This window comes from Silurus aristotelis, assembly GCF_946808225.1.
Source record: "Silurus aristotelis genome assembly, chromosome: 15".
Taxonomy (NCBI): domain Eukaryota; kingdom Metazoa; phylum Chordata; class Actinopteri; order Siluriformes; family Siluridae; genus Silurus; species Silurus aristotelis.
This window is the reverse complement of record NC_139588.1, coordinates 8,485,115-8,508,412: the sequence shown is the minus strand read 5'-3', so window position 1 is coordinate 8,508,412 and position 23,298 is coordinate 8,485,115. Positions and strand designations below refer to the sequence as shown.

General features: G+C 39.7%; 1 protein-coding gene across 2 annotated transcripts in view; it reads right to left on the bottom strand.

The window, feature by feature from the left end:
- dab1a (DAB adaptor protein 1a) overlaps positions 1-10,492 on the bottom strand; it is a 389,113-nt gene extending 378,621 nt beyond the window's left edge. The window contains exon 1 of one of the 2 annotated variants that reach the window (XM_083563327.1): positions 10,240-10,492. The gene's annotated coding sequence lies outside the window, so the exon portion shown is untranslated. The remainder of the gene's footprint in view (positions 1-10,239) is intronic. The other variant, XM_083563331.1, reaches the window with a different exon arrangement.
- Between the last annotated feature and the right edge of the window lie 12,806 nt (positions 10,493-23,298).

Genomic DNA, 23,298 nt, shown 5'->3' with positions numbered 1-23,298 from the left:
GATGGAGAAGTTGGAGGAGTTCAGGTACCTGAGATCAACAGTGCAAAGTAATAGAGAAGTAAAGAAAAGAGTGCAGGCTTGGAGTGGGGGGAGAAGAGTGAGACCTGCAATGTTGTATGGTTTAGAGACAGTGGCATTGAGTAAATGACAGGAGTCGGAGCAGAGCTGAAGATGTTAAGGTTTTCGTTGGGAGTGATGAAAATTTCTTTCAACAGATTAAATACATGGAAGACCCAAGATGACCTTTGTGGTTTCCATATCTGCAATTCACAGATTTTTGGTTTTCCATTCCAGACATTTATACTTGTGGTTATTTATTTTGCTCACACTAGAAAGATTACACTGCACTTAAAACTAGACTGAATAAGTTAAATATAGAAAGTTAATGTCAAAACCTTTATTTTACATGCTTTTGTGTTTCTGCACACTTCCATTCTATTGTATGTCTGAGAATTAGGAAATTAAGGAAATAAGTATTTGAACACCCTGCTATTTTGCAAGTTCTCCCACTTAGAAATCATGGAGGGGTCTGAAATTGTTATCGTAGGTGCATGTCCACTGTGAGAGACATATTCTAAAAAAAAAATCCAGAAATCACAATATATGATTTTTAAACAATTTATTTGTGTGATACAGGTGCAAATAAGTATTTGAACACCTGAGTCAATGTTAATATTTGGTACAGTAGCCTTTGTTTGCAATTACAGAGGTCAAACGTTTCCTGTAGTTTTTCACCAGGTTTGCACACACTGCAGGAGGGATTTTGGCCCACTCCTCCACACAGATCTTCTCTAGATCAGTCAGGTTTTTGGCCTGTCGCTGAGAAACACGGAGTTTGAGCTCCCTCCAAATTGGGTTTAGGTCTGGAGACTGGCTAGGCCATGCCAGAACCTTGATATGCATCTTACAGAGCCACTCCTTGGTTATCCTGGTTGTGTGCTTCGGGTCAGTCATGTTGGAAGACCCAGCCTCGACCCATCTTCAATGCTCTAACTGAGGGAAGGAGGTTGTTCCCCAAAATCTCGCAATACATGGCCCCGGTCATCCTCTCCTTAATACAGTGCAGTCGCCCTGTCCCATGTGCAGAAAAACACCCCTAAAGCATGATGCTACCACCCCCATGCTTCACAGTAGGGATGGTGTTCTTGGGATGGTACTCATCATTCTTCTTCCTCCAAACACGTTTAGTGGAATTATGACCCAAAAGTTATATTTTGGTCTCATCTGACCACATGACTTTCTCCCATGACTCCTCTGGATCATCGAAATGGTCATTGGCAAACTTAAGACGTGCCTGGACATGTGCTGGTTTAAGCAGGGGAACCTTCAGTGCCATGCATGATTTCAAACCATGACGTCTTAGTGTATTACCAATAGTAACTTTGGAAATGGTGGTCCCAGCTCTTTTTTAGGTCATTGACTAGCTCCTCCCATGTAGTTCGGGGCTGATTTCTCACCTTCCTTAGGATCATTGAGACCCCACGAGGTGAGATCTTGCATGGAGCCCCAGTCCGAGGGAGGTTGACAGTCATGTTTAGCTTCTTCCATTTTCTAATGATTGCTCCAACAGTGGACCTTTTTTCACCAAGCTGCTTGGCAGTTTCCCCGTAGCCCTTTCCAGCCTTGTGGAGGTGTACAATTTTGTCTCTAGTGTCTTTGGACAGCTCTTTGGTCTTGGCCATGTTAGTAGTTGGATTCTTACTGATTGTATGGGGTGGACAGGTGTTTTTATGCAGCTAACGACCTCAAACAGGTGCATCTAACTTAGGATAATAAATGTAGTGGAGGTGGACATTTTAAAGGCAGACTAACAGGTCTTTGAGGGTCAGAATTCTAGCTGATAGACAGGTGTTCAAATACTTATTTGCAGCTGTATCATACAAATAAATAGTTTAAAAATCATATATTGTGATTTCTGGATTTTTTTTTTAGATTATGTCTCTCACAGTGGACATGCACCTACGATGACAATTTCAGACCCCTCCATGATTTCTAAGTGGGAGAACTTGCAAAATAGCAGGGTGTTCAAATACTTATTTTCCTCCCTGTAAATGCAGACATTCAATGTACACATTACTTGAAATTGTCTAAAGTCTATCACATGTAAATACTGTCTATAAACATTCATTGCATGTAAGAGCAAGACTGAATTTAAATAATTTGTTGAATTTGTTCAGAAAAAGCACAAGCTCAAGATTTGGTAGCAAATTCTATAAACACCTCATGGCCTCATGATACACCAAACCAGAATAAAATTCTTGGCAAATGCAACAGCATTGCAGCACACAGGTTCCTAGTGAGATGCAGAAGAGGAATGACCCAGATTCAGCCCACAGAGCTCAAAAACTCCATGCACCTGAAGCTCCTTTGTCATTCAGAGTATGCAGGTCAAGTGGCCTCCAGCAAGAAGCCAGAGTTATTAGCAACACAAGGAACATGCAGTCAGAATTATAAAAGCAGTAAGTGTGATACTAAAAGTTGACCCCAGTGAATCATTTAAAGGCCCAACATAATGCTACAGGTCTGCCAAAACACAACCAGCTGCACACTGAGTTTTGAACTCCAACACAATTTGAATTCCAACACAAGAGAGCAAGTAATGAGGAGTGACACAGAGCAACTCAGGAATCATTCAATCCACATAGAATGTGTTTTACCAAACAAGTGCTTTGGTAGGACTGACGACCTTAGTAGTGTTAAAAAGAAGGTTGATCAATTCCTCTATAGAAGGGAATCATCAGACTTCACAATTTCACTAAACCCCGAATAAAGAGGGTAGATGAGCAAACAGGCATGAATCTTGTATAACAAATTGTTATACATAGCATAGGTGTTTTGAGCTCTCTGATATTGAACCCACTTCTTTCCTATTTGAATGTATAGAATTTGGCAGATGCCCATATCCAGAGTGGCTTAAATATATCCCATTTATACAACTGATCAGCTATGGGGTTAAGGGCCTTGCTTAGTGGCCCAGGAGTGTAGTGAATACTTTTGAATTGTATGTTGCCATCACAAGTTACAAATACAAAACCAAGGTCTTGCTAGATTATTATTTTTTATTGTATTTAGAGGTTTATTAGAAGAGCATATGGCCACATTATTAAATAGCTGTTTCAGAACCAATACAACTTCAATATCCACCACTACACATCTAGCTAGAAGCAATGGTTTGTTGTGAATTTACCTTTTGCTGGAGTGTTTGAATCTTTTAATGTGATAGCAATAAGAATCAGGCACTGACAGAAAACTCACTGAAATGTGTGCGTGTATGGAAATTATGCAGACAAAAGCAAATTAGAGTGATGGGACATGTAGCAAGTGACAGCGTCAGCCAGCCTTTTCCAATTTCACACATTGCACACACATCATCTCAAGCTATTTCAGCCTTCTTCGCCAAGCATACACACACACACACACACACACACACACACACACACACACACACACACACACACACACACACACACACACACACACACAATCTGTTTTACAGTTACTAAATCTTCTAACCATACCAATTGTGGTCTTTTTTCTAGAACATTTACCTAAATACTTAAAGATAGATAGATCACTTTATTCATCCCAGAGGGAAATTTACCCCAGATACAAAATCAGCACTAGTTTTGATGCATGGTGAAAAATCAATATTTGCTGGATGACACATGGTGCTGCAGTACACATTCCTGACACAACAAAGTGAGATGATCTATATCATGCGGACAGTGATAGACAGAAAGAGAATTCCCTCCGTGACTATGTCGTTCAGCTAAATCCTAGGACAACCTGTTCATAGGTCTCTCCCTGTAGCTGATTAACTAGGAAAGCACAGAGGGGATGACTTCAATCAGGTAATTAAGCACACATAGGGGAAAGAGTGCCAGGGGCTCCAGGTCCCATGGCCAAATTGAGACCAGGAAAATGAAGTGGATCGTGAGAATGCGATGAGTGGTTAGTCCACATGTCCCTGGATTCATGCTGAGAGTCCTTGGAGAGCTAGTGTAGCAAGAATTGCAATCAATTAGGTAAGGAGAGATTGCTTGGGTACTGTTTGTATATATGTATGTATGTATGTATGTATGTATGTATGTATGTATGTATGTATGTATGTATGTATGTATGTATGTATGTATGAAAGTAATCTGTAGAAGCACAATGTCAAAGTGTCACTGGTCTTGCTTTACTTCCCACACTTGCAAGCTGTCTTCTCAACACACAAGAAAAATCTGACTCTTCCATATCAACACTCTTTCCCATATTCCATATAAAACACATCAATAAATTGCCCTCGGAATTGCAAATATGACCTTCATGACAGTACAGACCATAGTTAATAACATTTTCTAGTTTTCTAAACAATTTATATATAGGATCATCAGCTGCTGGAATATGTATTCATTCATATTCATTAACCGCTTTAACCTGGTGAGAGTAACATTGCCTCCAAAACTGTTTCGGTAATACTGGGTGTCATTGATGAAAATAATGTCCCACACTTCACCAAGGAACGGCCATGCAGACACAAGGAGAACATGCACAAATCCATACAGTCAGCTCAGGATTCAACTCCAGACAACAGAACAGTCTGTAAGGAGGCAGATGCAAAGGAAGATTTTTGTTTTAACAAAATAAACTTGAAAGGTGGTAATGAAGCAAAGAACAAGCAAACGATGAGCACATGCAAATATAACAGCAGCAAAAGCTTGACAAGGAGATGCTAAAAAAACAGGCTCTTTCTAGGAATATTATGGTGCTAATCAAGGTAAACCAAGACATTGGTAAGAGCACTTGAGAAAAATGGTGTTGTTACTTAGAATCTTTATATGTTTCACCTGTTTGCTCTAGTGTTTGCGCTAGTCTTTGTGCCGTCAAATGTATAGTGACTACCATCATGTTGTAGATGCTACAGTATGAGAAATGCTTTAAATACTTGAATGTACTAAGATCTGCCCAGCTCTTACTCTGAGAATGTGAGTTCTGTACATGAGACATGAAAGAATGTGTGTGTTCTCATCTCTCTTAAAGACTTTTTAGTGACGCTAAAATCAGTGATCTGATAAAATTCACAAAATAAAAATGCATCTACTTTTCCAAATTATTAGATTTTTTTAAAATGGTTGTTAGCACCAAAATAACACCATGTCATTTTCATCCCCAATAACAGGATCATTACAGCCTGCACCCCAAAGGTCAACTGCTGCTGAATGTATGTGAGCACACAAAATTGCTAATCAGTCCATATCCCTGTATCTAACTCAAACACACAAATACACACATGCTCACAACAAGCATACTCCATTTAAGGCCGTGTCAAGAGTTAACACAATTACATGTGGGCTAATGGAATCTAGGCCTGCCTGAGACAAATGTGACTTCATTATTGCAAGTCATGAGAGACTGTCAGAGCAGATCACTGATGAAGAAATGTGGCTTTCCTCTTTTCTCGCTCTCATTCTGCTGTGGCCTTGGGATAGAATCAGAAAGAAAATATAAAAAGTAAGAAAATGACTTAATAATACTAACGTAGTCATATTCATTCAGTCTTTGCTAGGGTAAGATTAGAATAAACCAAACAGTAGTTCTACTACTATTTCAAGGCAATTTAAATTTAAATTGAGTAAACACATTTAAAACAAGCTGAATAATCTTAGATTTGATACATACGATTTGAGACATAATACATATTGCTCATTATGATTATCATCAATTGTTTATTATTGGTATTATTATTATTGTTATTTGCCTATATTTTGAAACATTTTCAATAACTAATTATAGTTACAATATATTTTTGCAGTGCAGTGCAGAGTTCCAGGCAGGTATGGAAAAAATGCTGTAAAGTAAGAATGCTTAAAAAATAGAAGGTTACATTTAATTTTTTTTTGTCTGCAAAAAAGCTTCAGCTATCAGTAGTAAAATCTAGAAATATAATTAATATAGTATAATACTCAGCTTCGCAGAGAACTCGGTGTATAAAGAGAGTTCAGACAAAATCAATAATCATGTTATCATGCTTTAGAGTAAAGTTTATCATATATAAAGTTTATCATACATTATATAATCAAAATGTTTGTAAATGTAGTACATGTTATAAAGGCGAGTGAGCAGATATGGCTGATGGATTAGGTTAGGGATTAGAAAAACTGGCAGTTTTAGAAAAATAAGGTGGAAAAATGTAGAGGCGCCATGAGTATGAACCGGAAAAGATATTGAAAGTGGAAAATAGAGCCGCATATGAGGACCAATAGTCACTCCAGAAAACAGATATATGCCATGGCCGGTAGAAATTGCCGACCACACACACTAGGCAAAAGGGCGTCGGCCGGAAGGAAAAGATAGAAAAATATAACATAAAATAAAAATAGTAAAATAAGCAAGCAGCATGCAGGCAACATGCCTTAACTAAACTCAAACAGCATATGCACATATATTCAAAGTACAAGTAGAAACTTAAGTGGAAAATCATATAAAAATATAAAAATGAGAAGGGTAATAGGTTAATAGGCACAACACATCGTCAGATAATAAAGAACATAGGAGCATAGTTGCAAGAATTTTTATAAGAGGTACAATGTCCAAAACACACAGGAAGTAAGATGTTTCTATGGGAGCATGAGCTTAAGATGCAGGTAGGATGAGAGTAAGACAGGAAATGTTATATAAAGAAGTATTAAGGCATAAGAAATATATTTTAAGAAGATTTTAAGAAAAAACTAAGTAAAAGACGAGAGCTATGAAAAATAGGAAAAACATTTGAAGTGCTGGTTTGTAAAACTAGAAAAAAAACTAACACGATTCTATACCAAGTGTACACAAAACAAAACAAAGGATGATTTGCAGACATAGGGAAAAAAACCCAGACGAGATTTTAAAAAAAAGGTGTGAATATTGTGGTAGACAATCTGCATTGTTGTGTACAAAGTGCACGGTCAGGGGCTGTTCTTCTGTCTCTTCATGTAATTCCCAGCAGACTTGATGATGTTGAGATCAGAAATCCTAATACTTTGTAACGAATACATATGTATTCGTGCTTAAAGAATTGAACACCTGGAAATATGACATTTGCTGTATGGATGATCGAAAGAGATTTGTGAAAGGCTGAAAGTTTCTAAACCAGCTTCTTGGCACTGAACAGATTGTTCGATGTCTTGTTAGGTTATTTTTTTTCAGACTGGACAATGTTAAGGTGACAACAATATAGCATTAAAAATATGTCTTTATTCAATAACCAATTTAAAAAACACACTTCTTTTGCCTATGCCAGAAGCAAACTTAAAAGTTAATAGCATGTCCCATACATGGGTACAGAAGTGTGAAACAACAACTTGTCTTTTAAGGCATTAAGCGATGTACAGTAAGGCCCTGGGAGTATTTATTTTATTATTTTTATTTTATTTTTTTATAAAAATGAGTCTGCAGACTGAGCCAGGAACATTCATACATTCATTCATTTTCTCCCGCTTATCCGTAATTCGGGTCGCGGAGGCAGCAGTCTAAGCAGGCTCCCGCCTTCGACTGCTGCCCAATCCTCACAGCACCGTTCCTTACGGTCCCTCCTGCAGGTGGTGAGCCCACGGGAAGGCGGCCCCACGTCACTCCGACGTCATGGACCTTGATATTTCCCTCGTAAGGGACCCCCAGAGCATAGAGGGTTCAGGGCCTTGCTCAAGGGCCCAAGAGTGGCAGCTTGGCGATACCGGGGCTTGAACCCCAGACGGCAATCCAGCGCCTCAACCGCTGGAGCCACCTACTCCCCAGCCAGGAACATCAGTCCCTTTAATCACAATCATGTTATTCTAGACTGAATTCAATACATTTCAAAAAAAAGAAACTGATTTGGTTTTGGAACTTAATGACAGATGAGTCAGTGAGTTGCTATGGTGAACAGTTACCTTGACGATGTGGACAGAAGCCCTACTGTATGCTGAGCACAATCAACCAGCATTAGTAGATGCATAACAAGCCCAAACAACAGTTAGCAAAAAAAAAGGACAATCGGTGTAAGTATAAATAGTTGTGTGGGTGGGTGGATAGGTGTGAGGGTGTGTGATCAGTGCGTCAAGGAAGCATATTATATGTAGTAGTCAGACATGTCAGCATTTAACATAACAAGCAAGGTAAAACACACACACACACACACACACACACACACACAAAGCAACAACACTTCAACACAAAGAGAACTATAACCAAAATGTATCTCGATAGATAGCCATTTTATTATATCTGCTCAAGGGACAAAACTATAGAAATGAAACTTGGGTATATTTTAGAGTAGTCAATGTGCAGTATAGTAAATACACCCTAAGTTAACATGTCAAACCTGTGTTTAAATGACGATATTTTGTGTGATCATCATTGTTATGTAGCACTGCCTTAATCCTCCTGGGCATCGAATTCACCAGAGCTGCACAGGTTGTTGCTGGGATCCTTTTCCACTCCACCATAATGACATTAGAGAGATGCTGCATGTTAGACACATGGTGCTCCTCCACCTTCCGCTTGAGGATCCCTCACAGGTGCTCAATAGGTCCTATGCATCATGTTCATGTTTTTGTGCTGCTCTAATACAAGGTACACAAATTTGTATGGTCAGGTCAAGCAGATAAAAACATGAACATGATGATCCTATGTTTTTGTTTGCTTGATAGGAATATATAAATGTGTGTACCTTGTATTAGAGCAGCACAAAAACATGAACATGATGCATAGGACATGTGGCTTTGCATGCTTACACAACATACAGCTGTTCTCACTTAGGGTGTACTTTTTGTTGCCAGCTATTTAGACATAATGGCTGTATGTTGTTATTTTCAGAGGACAGAAAAACTGTACTGCTATACAAGCTGCAAATTTACTACTCTAAAATATATCCATGTTTCATTTCTATTGTCCCTTGAGATGAAATAATAATATTTACCAGTCCTGTTTAATATGTGAAGTAATTTTTCTTGTAACAAACATCATGTTAAATATTAATACAGACAACACGCCATCTACAAGTTCTCAGAACTGACTCCAATGTGATCTAAATTCGTGAAGATATAATAGCTGAACATTTTTTGTCATGCTGTTGGTGTTAGAAGGTCAGTGATAGCATGGATAATCCAGTCTTACAGGTGACTGTTGCACATCAGTATAGGGTGAGAAAGTTCGAGACAAGGGAATTTATGGTATCCAAAGCTACAGTCATAATTGTACAATTTTTTTCTAAAATATCTGCTGTTTTTGCCTGTCATGTTCTCTAGCGAAAAACACTGAGTTTAAAGCACTGAGTTTAAAGCACTTGAAGCTGCACATCTAAATGTATTATAGTTGTTTACTTTGTCCAACTTGATCCCTGGTAGTCTAGTGGTTAGGATGCGGCGCTCTCACCGCTGCGGCCCGGGTTCGATCCCCGGTCAGGAAACCAACCCCAGCCATTAGGGTTGCACAAGCCCTAGTGCCGGTCCCAAGCCCAGATAATTGGGGAGGGTTGCGTTAGGAAGGGCATCCAGCGTAAAAACATGTGCCAAATCAAACATGCGGATGGTCCGCTGTGGCGACCCCTAATGGGAGAAGCCGAAAGGAAATGCTACTTTGTCCAACTTGAGTGGCGCTCAAAACAGTAGTGTGGTGTTAGAAATGGGTAATTGCTGGGTAAACACTCTGAGAAATCAGGTAAAATAAGATAAATCCCATTCTTTCAACAAGAAATATGATCAAATCCAATGATTAAAGCAAATGTCTATTTGAGCATCACCACAATCACAGCAATTACACTTAATGGATTTCACAGACAAATGAGTTATTAGCAATCCAAATCCGTGATTAAACAAACATGCCACTTGCAGCTTTTTACCTATGTGCTCTATGTACACATGGCCAAAACTGTGCATGCATATATGTATAGAATCAAAAGCAAACATTTATTTAAATAAAAACTATATTTGTTATGGACAAATGTATTTGTACACATCATTACCAAATAAGGGCTTTGGGTTACTTCCCTTCATTTGTTACTCTGTAATGCACATAGTTTCCTAATGAACATAGCAACATCTCAGAAATCAGCATTATTCAATAAAATTGGTTTTCAAAGATAAAAACTAAAACCAATTGCACCAACATCTATCAGTCGAGTTATCAAACTGATAACATTTGCAGCACAATCTCGGTCACATTTCATACAGACTGTAAATACTTTGTCATTGCTTATATGCATGTAACACTTTGAAGAAGCAGTGTAACAGCCCCTACCTCAGCTGTATCTATCTGAGGCTGTTAGTCTTCCTCTCGCTGAGTCCGTTTCCTTTGCATACCCCTGATGGGTGTTTCCTGTCCTTCTAGCCTACTTTTTTCTGCAAAAACACAAGCAGTCTGTTGTTCAAGAAGACCCCGGATGTCATAAGAAGTGTTTATGTCCTTTGGTGTGTGGCTCTATATAGAGGTATCCCAGCACCAGATAGCAAATCCTCTCTCCTCTCTTCAGCGTGAGCAGCCTGGCTGACTCAACAGCACACAGAGGGTGACTACAGGACTACAGACGAAACAGCAGAGTCAAGCTCAAATGTGCACACACACACACACACACGCACACATTCTGTCTACACACACTTACCAGCCATAGTACCATTGATGTCTCTAACTTGTTCCTTTCTTTGCTGCATCTCTGTCCTCCTCTTTTCTTCCACTCCATTGTTTTATTCATCAGACTTCCTGTCCATCATTGTCTTTAGAGTTTTGTAGAAGGCTTATCCAGGACAACTAGGAAGATCTGGGCAAATGCACAGAGATAGTTTGCGAGCATATAAGTAGTGTGTTATAAAGGTATCAATGCTCTCTGGAGAGCATGGATTTCTCTCTGTTTAGTATTTTTTAATACCGATGTCTGTACCATATGGCCACGCACTGTGACTTTCTAAGACAATCTGATCAGTATAGGTAAATTTTGTGATACACCACCCTCAAGTAGACCATCAAGGAAGGATAAGTGTTATTATGTGTTATTATGTTATTACCAGTGGCAGGCAGTCAGGGCCAGCAAAGCCTTTTCTGCTGGCCTAAACACTATCAGAAGCACTGACCTACATTTTAATATTTGTTCCATTAAATTGTATTAATTTATTCCCAACAGTTGACACTCGACTGGCAAAACACGTGTGTAGCACTCTGCTCATATTAATACATCTGAGTTAGACTTTTTTATGCCTACGGAGGAAGAGAAATTGATTTGGTCTCGGACATACTTAAAAATCCATTTTCAAGAAAAGCTAGACATCGTGAGGAAAGGTCGGCCAACCCTGAAGCTAGCTAGTTTGTCTCAGCCCGGAAGAGGGTTTGTTCACCACTTCCAGACCAGTGAATACGAGCAGTACCACTGGCTTACAGCCTCTGAGGAGCGGTACAAATTATAAGTCTGCATCTCTGGTGAGGAGTTTGTATTTTATTTACATTTTAATGTTTTTGTCATGTTATTAGACAAATAATGATTCTGAACTGCTCCAGATCATGTTGGTGGCACAGTTGCGGTGGTAGTGTAGCGGTTTGGAGCTTGCTTTAATAAAATGGTATTCACCCTTCATATGTAAAATGCCTCTCTCTCTGTAATGCCACGTGTTGTAATATTGCGTTGTTGTATTGTATAGATGGTTTCTATAATTGTGACGTGATGGTGGTATTAAGAGGTGGATTAAGTCGGGTAAGTCCCCACTGAAGGCCTAGGTACCGAATGCACGGCCCGCCACTGGTTATCACTATGTATGTAATACTATACTGTTTAAAGAAATGTCTGCTGCAAATCAGCTTAATAAATAAGGGTCTGTATAAAAAATATAATTCACATAATATAATTAAAGATGGCATGATACTTCCAGTATAGGTTAGACCTCTGCCACCTTCAGTAATCTTTTAATGATTGTAATAGTTGGGTGCGTCAGGGATAGACTGGAGGAGGAGTATAGATCTCTGAAACTCTGAACTTTGTGGAGTGATGTGGTATTTAAAAAACATCTGCTTCTCAGTATGACCAGGACCAATGAGATGGTGGACTACAGAAGGAAGAGGATCACAACCAGGCCCATTACCAACATAGGTTTTAGGATTAGCTCATTAGCCCTTTAGCTATATTTGATCTTGACCAACATTTACTGTTTACAACCATATGCACTGATTCTTTAATGCCAGTCACTCTTCTTTTGTTACACTGTTCATTTTCATGTTTGCACTGTCACTTTAATTAACCTCAAGTCTGCTAGTTTATCAAAGATGTTTACAGAAACACTGTATTCATCATTTTGAAGGAACACAATTGTATAGGATGTCTTTCAAAGAGGTAGCATTAAAGTTTCCCTTCACTTGAACTGAGACCTAATATGACAATGCCTCTGTATACAAAGCCAGCTCTCTGAAGATATGGTTTACATTTACATTTACATTTACATTTGCGGCATTTAGCAGACGCCCTTATCCAAAGCGACGTACAAAAGTGCTTTGAGTCTCTTGTAAATGAATAAATCTACACTGGTACACAAGATTACAAACTTAATATAAATATAACTCGTATTCTACAAACTTGGAAAGTGCTAAACTGTTTCAGGAAGAGGTAGGTCTTCAGTCGTCGTTTGAAAATAGTCAGGGACTCTGCTGTACGGACATCTAGGGGAAGATCATTCCACCACCTCGGTGCCAGAACAGAGAAGAGCCTTGAAGTGTACTTACCTCTCATTCTCAGAGAAGGTAGTACCAGTCGAGCAATGCTATAGGATCTTAGACAGCGTGGTGCAGTGCGAGATGTGATGAGGTCTCTAAGGTAAGATGGTGCTGGTGAAGAGAGCCAGTGAAGGGAGCGCAGCAGTGGGTGGAGAACTTGGGCTGATTGAACACAAGCCGTGCAGTTGCGTTTTGGATCATTTGCAGTGGACGAATAGCATTCAGGGGAAGACCTGCCAGCAGAGTTGCAGTAGTCGAGTCTTGAAATGACAAAAGAATTGAAATGACAAGAGGTTTTCATGGGCTGTAGTGAAAAATATATAGTATACTATAGTATACTACTATTAGTTTACCATTTCCTTAATTAAACAAACTGGGTGCAGTTTGTTTAATAAAGGAAATGGTAAACTAATAGTAGTATACTGTAGCCAGAGGAGAGAAGTAACAAAGTACAAATACTTCGTTGCTGTACTTAAGTAGATTTTTTTTGTATCAGTACTTTACTTTAGTATTTTTTTTTTCAGAAAACTTTTTACTTTTATTTATTAGTTTTTGCACAAATATCTGTATATCTGTATATTTCGTATTTTCACTGCACGCTGATTTCAGCCCATCAGCTGATTTCCTGTCATTGTGCGTCTTTTTCAGTCCACTGGTGTATAATGTCTTGACTCTTACACCACAGATGTAGACTAGTTTACGGAGCTAAGAATCAGCAGGCAGAAGGCAGTAAGAAGTTTGGGGTTAATGCGGATGAGACAGAGGGAGTCAGTGATGTAAACATGACTGAGAACAGAGACATTTCTGATCATCATCATCTTTTCTCTGCTTGTGTTCTATATGGTGGATGTTTAGTCTGGACACATTCATTAGGTAACAACATTTTTAATTCGTTTTGTACTAATATATATATTTGGCTGTCAAAATTCTAATTATTTTAAACGGCACACAATTTTATTTAGGCGCTATCAATTCAGCGTGCATTTCTGTTTTACCATGTTTATAAAAAATACATAAATAAATAACTCAATATAAAAGAGGCGAAATTAAAACCTTCAGCACAACATACATTTATTCACGACATCCTTTCTTTACTTAGATTTAAAATGAATAAATATACTCCACCGAAAAATATTTGTAATCAGTAAACATTTGTTTTATTTATGCGCCAAATCCGCCATGATTCACACAATTAACCCTCTGGGTGGCGTTTTGTGGGTTTTTCCCTCATAATGGCGAAACAAATTTAAATTACTGTCTTTATTGAACATACAGATAACAATACATCATTCAAATCTGTAAAATGTCTAATTTTATTTGTTTACAATTATAATAACAACAAAATGCTGTGCTTTTGTAAAATAAAACAAACAGTTTTCTGCCATGTCATTTTGCTTCACAAACACATAAAACAACCTGAATATTTGCCTCACAGACATAATTAATATATGTATAAAAAACTTGAAATGTCTTTTACATAAACCACATTCATGTTTATGTTGCATCCATATTTTTTACTTAAGTACATGTCAGAGCCAAAACTTATTTACTTTCACTTGAGTAAAAAAGTATAATCAGTACTTTTACCTGAGTATTTTAAAACATGAGTATCTGTTCTTCTACTTAAGTAAAGGATGTGTGTACTTTTGCCACCTCTGACTGTAGCATATCTCAGACTGGGATTTTACTACCGACAAAATAAGTTGGAGTCGGTAATCATTAAATAATTGATGGAATATGAATAATAACACCAATAGAATAAAAAAAAGTCACAGTCACAGACATTGTCAGAAGGGATGGCGACAAGAAGAAATATTTCTTGTGTGCCAGGATGAGAATGAAAGTAGAGTATTGTATCAAAGATAGAAGGAGTGAAGAAAAGTGTTATAATAAAAAAAAAAACAGAAGTTGGTTCCAGAGAGATCAGGATAGTGAGCAAGATCTGCAGCTAGGGTGAGAACACAGACTGTGGTAGATGGGATTTGAGCAGTGAAGTGACCCCAGACAGCGAGAGATGATGAAGGCATCTAATACAAAAATAAGTCTCTCAGTAATAAATAAGAGCAGGCATGAAGCTACTTGCCTGAAGTGGCACAGCAACACTACAAAGATCATTCATCCACCAAGATAGTACAAACGCTGTCTGTGGGTGTTACATAGTGGAGTTGGCTTAGAAAGTGCAGAGAAGCATAGGAAGACATGGCCAAGTGGAGATGGGATGGGAAGAAGGGTTGGACTAAAATATGACTAGGATTAAGTGAAGAGTAATTAAAATGAAAAAGAAGATCAAAATTTAAGAGTGAAGAAAAATGTATTCTAGGAAGACTAGTATCACTGCTTTTGATACTGGTGTTGTATTAAGAAGATTGATTCACACATTAAAATACTGGTCCCATTTAGGATAATTTTTAAACCAGTTTAATATCTATTTAGAATGTATATGAACTTTTTCTTCTTCCTCTGCACCTCTATTCAATGTACAAACAAGTCAGCATTCTTTTTCTTAATTAAATATCTTAGATCACTGCATCACCGGTATCATCTGAGAAAGTTGATCAGTAAAAAAAGAAGAAACAGACTCAAATGGGTAAAATGTGAGCTTTCTCTTGGTCCTTTACAAAAAAAATAAACATGAACAAATGTAGAAATTTTATGTGATAATTTTAATATAGTCTGGTGATGAATTATATTTTGATAAAAATGTGATTGTTTTTAAATATAAGATTGAAAAATCTTATATAAATCAATGTAACAAAAGAAGTCTAGTCTATGTCCTCTAATTATAGTGACGGTTTCCAAAAATATCGGTATTTGTACCAATATCGACAGTACTGGTTTTGAAAGTATTTGGATCGAAAAGAAAATAAGTTGTATTGACCAGCCCTATCAAATATTTACGAAAGGGTACAATTAAAGAATTTTTGTGATTTTGTAGTGAGCATTTTTTTTGTTTACAACATGCAGAACAAGCCAAAGAGATTCACCTGGACTGCAGCTTGAATACATTCCAGAGGAAAATACAGGGAGAAATGCAGATGATTTTATTTCTAATAAAAAATTGTAAAAGATCATTTAGTCCTAAACAAGATTTCTAAGCTAACAAAAAAATATCTAGCAGAGGGTCATCAAGGATCAACAAGTATACATAAATCTTTAAACACAGTCTTTTTAAGTGACAGCTACTCTGCTATATTGAGCTTTATTTACATTGGGAGGGGACATTAACCTAAATAATAATGCTTAAAAAAATCTTTTGCAAAACCAAATAAAGGAGAAGCTTGGCAGCTGGGACACTCCCAAACAAATGGCTCTTTCGAGTCTAGGTTTGCGAGGCTTCATTTGGGTTCGACGATGAACCCATTTAACCTGAGTGCACACTGGGATTGGTGCCATCTGACTGCCGTGCATGTGCACACTCAGAGGTAATTACATTTCTAGTCAAAATGAGCTTTCACACATTCCATTCCACTTATCAAATGTGTCCAATTCTGATCTGAGATCAGATTATAGAATATAAAGGCTCATTAATTACCACAGGTTCGCTGGCAGTCGGACGATAGGAAATTGCTACCGTAATTGAAAAAGTGTGTCTACTGCGTACGTGTGCGAGTGTGTGTGTATGTGCTGTGTGTATATGTTGTGGTGTGTATCATTATATTGCATATGGTTTGTGTATTCTGACATTAATACTGTGCGTGTGTGATAGAGAGAAAAAGTGTGTGTGTGTGTGTGTGTGTGTGTGTGTGTGTGTGTGTGTGTGTGTGAGAGAGAGAGAGAGAGAGAGAGAGAGAGAGAGAGAGAGAGAGAGAGAGAGAGAGTGAGAGTGAGAGAGCTTGCAGCAGCATTTTTAGTCATGAGGCTGTCACAGAAATGCGACCAAGGGTTTTGGAGGTTAAACAGTGTCGGGCATTTCTGCTGATTAGGGCCGAATTGAATGTCTGCAGTCTGGAGTAAAGAAGGTGTGTGTGTGTGTGTGTGTGTGTGTGTGTGTGTGTGTGTGTGTGTGTGTGTGTGTGTGTGTGTGTGTGTGTGTATCTGTGAGAAGGAGATTTTTTTTAGGTATTATTCTGTGAGATATGGGCCACTATAGGCAACATGTTAAATGTAATTGTATCATCTAGGATTTGTGCTGTAGACAGGCTTCCATTGGTACAACAGAATGCTTATTTCTGCGGAGCTTTCAGTAATTGTAGGAATCCCAGCCATCAGAGACTCATGCAAGTGTGTGTACAGTATACTGAAAACAATTTAAGTAAATGAAGAAGAACCTTTAAAACATTTACATACATTTTTGAGGATCTTAGCATTTAGACAGTGTGCACCCGAGCTGACACGGACTACATATGTTTGTGGTTTAAAAGGTTAAAACCTTTTTAAATCCATGTGATCTGAGGGTCTGTAATCAAGCTTAAATGCAAGAGATTAAGCATGAGAAAAATCTGACTGACTGTACTTAAGTGCTCAATATTAAACATTTGATTATATTTAAATAAGGGACATCAGACTAGTGCAGAATTTGGAGTATTAAATATTGAACATTTTCTTTCTCCGTTTCAAATATTTCAAAACTCTAAAAACTACTGATTTTATTTCCAATTTTATGTTGAAAATATAACCCAGCTCATCATTGTGGTGTCAGATTTTTGGACTGTATGTAAGTGTGCAGGTGAGGTGACCGGTCCAGTGTTAAACTAAATCCCAAATGTATACATTCAGCCCTTTTGCTATTCATCTTAATACTCTTGAGATATACATTATACACACACAAGCCTAGACCATTTTCACCAGCTCTACATCGTCTGATCTTTCGTAGTCCTTCTCAAACAAAGACTGATGGGTTTTTCATCAATGAGCTGAGCTATCTTTCATTCCTCTTTTCCTCTCTTTTCTCTCCTGCTTTTGTCCTCCATCTTTCCATCCAAAAGCCAAATCAATACAAATTGCGGTTCTCCCCAATGCCTGGTCTGTCCCATTCTGGCTGGCAGTACACGCTCATAAATTAGGCTCCAAGCCATGGAGCAGACAGATATAGGCAAGGAGCTTCTAATCAGAAAATGAGATTGAGGCAGCAGCCTGGAGGAAAGACCTACTGCATCTATTACCTTATCACACTGCAAGAGAAGGACCGGGGCAAACATCCCATAGCCTCCTGTGGATTACAGCAGACATGCTAAATTTAGGTTTAAAGATAAAGGTTTTTTTTCTAATGCCATAATATATTGTAGTGTCTAGCATGAGAAATGACATACCTTCATACTGAACCTGAGCCATTTGGGAAATACAACTTTGAGATATAGAATGAAACTTGAGAATATAAAAAACAACTAGCATTGCATGTATACAGTGTCTGTAGTTTATTTGTCAACATTTGAATTGTAACTTTAATGGCATTTAGTATGGACAAAATGTAAGTACCCCTGCTAACCCTTGTTAGTCATCACCATTGACATTTACATTTATGGCATTTGGCAGATGCCCCTATTAAGGGTCTTGCTCATGGGCCTAGCAATGACAGCTTGGTGGTGCTGGGATTTGTACTTGTGACCTTCCTGTCCAGAGTCCAATGCCTTAACCACTATATTGTCTTGATTATACCATGCGCCTAGGTAAGCAAATGTTCCATTAACTTATACATCTACTAATTAAAAAATAATATTGTCAGTACTGTACAGTAAGAGTTCTAAGCTTACTGCGAGAAATGATCCACATCAGAGTTCATGTAACACGGTCTCTGAGCATGCTATCATTAGTGAGGAATAATTGCTGATCGGTTCAGTCAGTTCTGTTGAGTAAACAACTTGTTATTGTGTATTTATAAGACCATTGAATGAACATTTAAACATCCGAGTAACTATTCCTCTCGGTTTTGACCCAAGTATTGTAGTGATTATGTGGAGAAAAAAAAAAAGGTTTTGGGCATCTTTTGGTGGAAATTAATGAATCAGTATCAGTACTTCTTCAGAGTTCTAAAAAACTTTTATTTCACTAAAGTTTTATGTGTAATATCTTATTCTTTATTGCACTACATTTTAGAAAAACATGCTGTTCCTTGCTATTTTGAAGTGAATAAATATGATGTGTTTCATAAGAAGCTGTGGTAAGAGCACGAGCTCCCACAGTGAACTCCACAGTTTTACTGGGAGTGTGTGGAGTTAGAATTTGCTCACTGTGTGTCTGCAACAATAAAAAATTATCTCCTTTATAAGGCCTGATTTGCCCACCATCATTCCTTATTATATACATTTCCATATATTGTCAATATATTTATCTAAGATATTTGTTTTCTTAAAGTAGAGATATAATTAATGATTTTCAGTGTTTTGGGTTTTTTTTTTTGAGTAATTTCTTTTTTTTTTTTTTAGTTTTTTAGTATTCAGTTTTTTTAGTTCAATCTCATCTCATCTCATCTCATCTTCTACCGCTTATCTGGGGCCGGGTCGCGGGGGCAGTAGTCTAAGCAGAGATGCCCAGACTTCCCTCTCCCTAGACACTTTTTCCAGCTCTTCCGGGGGGACACCGAGGCGTTCCCAGGCCAGACATAGTCTCTCCAGCGTGTCCTAGGTCTTCCCCGGGGTCTCCTCCCAGTGGGACGCGTCCGGAACACCTTCCCGGGAAGGCGTCCAGGAGGCATCCGGAACAGATGCCCGAGCCACCTCAGCTGACCCCTCTCGATGTGGGGGAGCAGCGGCTCTACTCTGAGCTCCTCCCGAGTGACCGAGTACCCGCCGGCTGCCTCAGGAGTCCCACAAGCCAACCAGGCCCTATAGGACTCCTTCTTCAGCTTGACGGCATCCTTAACTTCCGGTGTCCACCACCGGGTTCAGGGATTGCCGCCTCGACAGGCACCGGAGACTTTACAGCCACAGCTCCGAGCGGCCGCTTCGACAATGGAGGTGGAGAACATGGTCCACTCGGACTCAATATCTCCAGCCTCCCTCGGGATCCGGTCGAAGCTCCGCCGGAGGTGGGAGTTGAAGATCTCTCTGACAGTAGACTCGGCCAAACGTTCTCAGCAGACCCTCACAGTACGCTTGGGTCTGCCAAGTCTGTCCAGCTTCCTCCCCCGCCATCGGCTCCAACTCACCACCAGGTGGTGATCAGTTGACAGCTCCGCCCCTCTCTTTACCCGAGTGTCCAAGACATACGGCCGTAGGTCGATGATCGACTTTGTGGTCGTTTCATCTGAGAACCCAAGAAGGCCGGGTTCTCTACACTGCCGTTTGGCCTGTAGGCACACACGACAGTGAGAGACCTATCCCCGACCCGTAGGCGCAGGGAAACGACCCTCTCATTCACCGGGGTAAACTCCAACACATGGCGGCTGAGCTGGGGGGCTATAAGTAAACCCACACCAGCCCGCCGCCTTTCACCATGGGCAACTCCAGAGTGGTGAAGAGTCCATCCTCTCTCAAGGAGTGTGGTTCCAGAGCCCAAGCCGTGCGTAGAGGTGATCCCGACTATCTCTAGTCGGAACCTTTCAACCTCACGCACAATCTCAGGCTCCTTCCCCGCCAGCGAGGTGACATTCCACGTCCCTAGAGCTAGCTTCCGGGTCCAGGGATCGGGTTGTCGAGGCCCCCTCTTTGCACTGGCCCCTCCTGCAGGTGGTGAGCCCACGGGAAGGCGGCCCCACGTCGCTCCTTCGGGCTGAGCCCGGCCGGACCCCGTGGGGGAAGGCCCGGCCACCAGGCGCTCGCATACGAGCCCCAACCCCGGGCCTGGCTCCAGGGTGAGGCCCCGGCTGCGCCATACCGGGTGATGTCATGGTCCTTGATCTGTTCTGTCTCATAAGGGGTTTTTTCAACCGCTCTTAGTCTGACCCGTCGCCTAGGACCCGTTTGCCTTGGGGAGACCCTACCAGGGGCATATAGCCCCGGACAACATAGCTCCTAGGGTCATTCGGGTACTCAAACCCCTCCACCACGTTAAGGTGGCAGTTCAAGGAGGGGCCAATTTTTAGTTCAATGCCTGTTTTTTTTCTTCAGCATTTTGAAAAATTCTAAATAAAGATTAAACATAATACATTTATGTGCATTTGAGTAGAGCACATCAGAACCTTATTAAACCTCTGTTTTAATACTAAACTAAGCTGCATTTACTCACTGAATGTATAGCAAAATGCACAAATCAGGCTGTTTTAACTAAAAGAATGTGAATATTTAATGAAGGAGCCTATACTTTCACTTTCTTCCATCCATCTCCCAAAACAGCCATAATGTATGTGTACACAAAGCAACTCAATATATTTTTTTTTATTTAAGCATTATAAATCTATGATTGATAGAATTGTGTATTTGTTATTGCTTCAATAAAAATAGAGCTCAAACCACTGAGTACAGATGAGTAAAACCACTTTCAATGTGATAATTGATCACACATTCCTACAGTGAATGATAGTCTATTGTTTATTTTGACTCTTCACTGACCAATTCAGTCGAATCTGGAGTGTTTCCTGTGTCACTGCCCCCTAAAGGACACACTGACTCTTCATCTAAATCTGGACTGTGCCCTGGAGGTGTTCTCATGCAGGTCACAGATTCTGTACACACTCACAGAAGCATAAATCAGTCCTAAAGTACAAAAATACAAACAAAAAGACGAAATCACGAAAAGGCATACAAGTAAAAAGGTATGAAGGAAAATATTTAACTATGCAAATTAATTTACTTTAATAGAGTTAGAAAAAAATCTCACTGGAACCTGAGCAAAACCATTAGCTGCCTATGATTCGCTTAGAGTTGCACATCTGAAAGGTCGCATAAGTTTTCAGTGTACTCACCAGTGTAAATAGTCTTATACCATAATTCAGCTGTTATCTGACAAGAGTTTATACACAAAGGCAGACAATAAAGGACTATTTTGCAGACAATACAGCTTGAATTAGGCTCTCTAGCCCTATCTTTCCTTAGACATCAGAAGAATGAGGTGCAAGCAAGACTATTACACTGAATGGAGAAGGCGTGTTATCCAGATACTGTATGTGATGAGAGGGGTGTGTGTGCGCGTGTGTGTGTGTGTGTGTGCGTGCGTGTGTGCGTGCGTGTGTGCGCGTGTGTGTGTGTGTGTGTGAGTGTGTGTGTGTGTGTAAGTGTGTGTGTGTGTGTGTGAGAGAGAGAGAGAGAGAGAGAGAGAGAGAGAGAGAGAGAGAGAGAGAGAGAGAGAGAGAGAGAGAGAGAGAAGTGTGTGTATCTGCTCATTATGTTCACCTTTATAGTTTTTGTATATAATACATATTCAACTGCACTAATGCATTTAAATTAGTTCACTTTGTCATCCTTTACCCAAAAGATGTGCTAGAAGTAAGGACTTGGTCGGAAAAGTAATCTGCAGCAGGTATAATCAAATTCAGATTTTTTTTATCAGTTGGTTATCATCCTTATTTCGATATTCATCCTCTCATCAGTGAGGTGGTGTTTAATTTTTAGATCACATCAATATTTATGAGCCAGTTTAACTTTGAACTGAGGTTCAAACACATAGAGAATAATTAGAGAATAAGTGATAAGGCAAATCAGAGAAAAACAGAGCTATTTGCAATGTGCAATTTACCCGTAAATGTATTGTGCCAACAATGAAAAATGTGTCTGTCTAATATATATCTGATATAAATCTGTATATTGCATAAAACACAATTTATTGGTTATGCACCACTTCTTTTGGATAATCTTTTGGATAATGAAAATAGAAAATATATTAATAGCCACTATGATGATTTCTACACACACACGCACACACACACACACACACACACACACACACACACACACACACACAGACACACACACACACACTTTATATATATAGACCAGACCTGCACACTGAGGTGACCAGGTCATGGAATAGCCCTTATTCGGCCCACCTTTTCAGCCCCAACGTTTCTCTCTACGCTAATATAATGGGGCTGAAGTATTGCGGTTTGGGATGATGCCTTGGGTTGAAGAGATGCTGGCTGGCTATCTCTGCATGTGTGCTGTGTAATCCATTAAGGCCCCAGTACCGCAGGTTTATTAGGCCGACTTGCGGGAGCTGTACGAGAGAGTGCCTATGGGCAGTGATGGGGTCCGAGAGCTACGCAGCGTGTCGTGCTACAGATCTGGCTCATCAGCTGGTCTATGTACACCCTGGTCTTCAATGAGAGACACCTCTGGCTCACCCCGTCAGATTTGTCTGACGCCCCTGTTTGCCCTGGTGCAGACTGGCCTGTTTGGCGATGCATATATGGTGCTTCAGGGTACAGCAATATTGGTGAGTACTCCCCTCAGCTTCCGCCCAGGAATCTAGCAAATAGGGGGGCCTCTCAGGAGGACGTTAGAGCTGCGGCAGGGAATAGCCCCAGCTCTAGGCACACCAGCAGTCTAGAGAGACTGATTCCCTAAAGAGCTATCTGGGAGCCTGGAAATGCCTGCCGGGCATGTTGCAGTGGGTCTTGCGCACTGTAGACAGAGGCTATGTGATTAAACTCGGGTCTTGTCCTAAACCGCTCTCTGTTGAGACTCAGGTTCGAGATTCTCACTCTGAAACAAGTCATATCCCAAATCAGGTCAGAGGACTGTTTTGTCATGATATATTTAAAAGACGTGTATTTTCACGTATCCATCCTACCTTCAT